Genomic DNA, 2,617 nt, shown 5'->3' with positions numbered 1-2,617 from the left:
CTCTTATTTTGGGGAATATATTTTGAGATTTTGGTTCTTTTTCACTGTCGCCTTTGCTTGCTCAATAAGAGAGTATTGACCTCTTAAGACTCTGTTATTTGTGAATGCACAACTCTTAGATTTCATATTTTAGTTTGTAATGTTTATTGTAAAATTAATGTAATTCGGTGATTTATATAATCTGCTTTATTCATCTTCTCCGGACGGAAGAGAACTGACCCACCTGATTTTTGTATGAATTTCGTACGTATGTTTTTAGAATAAAGCAATAATGAAGTCCCATCCCTAAACTGTGACTGGTCCAAAAGAAATCCGTTCTAAAGTATACGGTACAAATTCATAACAGAGTAGTAGTTTAGCTCTCGGGCACATTTATTTTATGGATACTTTGCATACTGAAATGTTTCCTAAAGCGCCTTGAAAAATGTATTTTTGCATTTGGAGAAATCGTTTTCTGCAAAAAAAAAGGGTTACGACTTCTGTGCAAGCTATGTTACCTAATAAACGTCTTATTAGATTTTTAATACCCTTAGTATAAATCATCCCCAACAACAGCATATAGTCACAATAAAACAATTTCCCATCAGAATAAAATTGTGAAATTATACATGCGAGTCTCAATTTGTGTGTGTGAGACAGAGATTGTGTCTAATGTGTTTTGGCCAGCAGTATGTGTGAGAATGAAGGCAGGCTTGGATAATTAGACACCTGGCTGTGGTGATAGAGCTGTGTGTGATGGAGAGAGAGAGAGTCAAGTCCACAGGTGTCTGATGGCTCTTTTGATGCTGTGCTGTATCACAGATCGCTGTTCACACCCACACAGCGTCTGAGTGTTAAAACCCAGAGAGCAAGAGCAGAAAGGATGGAGGGAAAGTGCGAGGGGGGGGTGTTTTAATGAAGGCGGTGGGCAGACAGCAGTAGTTGGCCAGAAGAGGATAGTCGTTAAGTGAAGTGTCATTCATTCACTCCCCCTGTGAATGCAGCATAGTAATTAAGCCAAATAAACGCGCAGACACGCTCTCCGGGGACGGGCACTCCAGCGAGGGTGGAGAGAACGCTCACCCGAGGGGACGCTATCGTTTTCTCACACATGCACATTGATCGATCACAAGTTGTAGTCTGCGAATGAGGGGCGCTTGTGGCCATGTTGCCTCTTGGGAGACCGGTCGGGCGTTCGCAGGAGGAAAGATCCATCTAAGCGGAGCACAGTTGTTAAACGACGGCACGATAGATTTTCCTCTTCGTTTCTCTTCCCTGTAATTATAATGCCACCACGTCGTCTTTTTATTCCTCCTGCTGCCTGCTTTAAACTACCGTCGGCGAAAATTGCTCTTGTCAGGGCTATCAACGGGCTCGTTCGTCTGTCAGCGTGTCGAGGATGCCTGCGGGATGGGCCTTCACATGCTCGTCACATGCTGTTGGCACGAAATAAAAAACTGCCTTCGGGATCTCGAACCTGTGGTTACGAGGTTGCCAGTTCACACTGTAGGATTAGTGGTAGGGTTTAAACGCTCCATGTGTTCCCAAAAAGTCATAAAAACCAGCTGAGATGTCTCTTATTGAAAGATTGGGGTGGCGGTGGTCGGTGAACATGAAGATAGTGCCCCCTGCAGGTGGAATGTGCGGGCGCGTGGCTCTGATAGAGGGGGGTCCCTTTATAAAAACAATCCCGGGTAACCCGCTGGTAAGATGGTGCATGGGGGACTTTAAAGTGCTTGTGAAACAACCTGATAATTACCCACTACAGCATAATTACCAGGCTTCCAGTTTCATTACCCTACCCCAAAGCCTTCTGGGATTGATTGGGATGGGCGACGCTGGGAAGAAAAGAGACTCGAGTCGTCGGAATTCAGCCTAAATCTTCCGAAATAGACACTGCTCGCCCGACCGCACTGGACGCAGACTGGAGGCATCCCATAATAGCGGACTGGTCGCTGGCTGCCGGGTGAAGTGCAAGTTGGCGACGGGCCAGGATTTGAGGAGGATGGGAATGATTATATGGAGGCTGAGAGTGATGTCGGTTCCTCTCTCTCCTTCACAGGCTCATCTGTTCAGAGAGCTGTCTCTTCACAGTCTCTCTCTCCCTCTCTCAAATGATAGTTCTGTCTCTAATTTCATCTTTACTAGGCTTTTACCCAAGCAGTTTTTATTTATTTGGCAAAGAAATATAAGGGCCTCAAATAGGCTGATATTGAATTTCAGCAGATCAATTTGAATGTAAAAGCCAATAAATAAAATAAAAAAACTTTTATATAAATATATAATATAAAATATAAAATGTTGTTGTTATTATTATTATTAATAATCATTTATTATTATTATGCACAATTGTTATAATGTCAATATTTAGTTTTTTCTAAATTGCTGTGCCTCAGCTACTTTTATAAAAGAGATAAAACTGGGATGTTTTATACTGAATAAATAAAGATATCAGTAGCATCAATACTTCTATACTCGACTATAATGTTATCTGTTATTTTTGCTGTCTGTGCTTTCCGTTTCCATTTCCCCTTTCCTGTTCAGTTTCTCTTCAGCTCACAAACTGTTATAATCTTCAAGGTCACGTGAAGTGTTTCTGTGGCATGAATTATATACTCGCAGTGGCAAGGGTTTGTTC

This window comes from Triplophysa dalaica, chromosome 5 (assembly GCF_015846415.1).
Source record: "Triplophysa dalaica isolate WHDGS20190420 chromosome 5, ASM1584641v1, whole genome shotgun sequence".
Classification (NCBI taxonomy): Eukaryota; Metazoa; Chordata; class Actinopteri; order Cypriniformes; family Nemacheilidae; genus Triplophysa; species Triplophysa dalaica.
Note: the sequence above shows the minus strand (reverse complement) of the source record.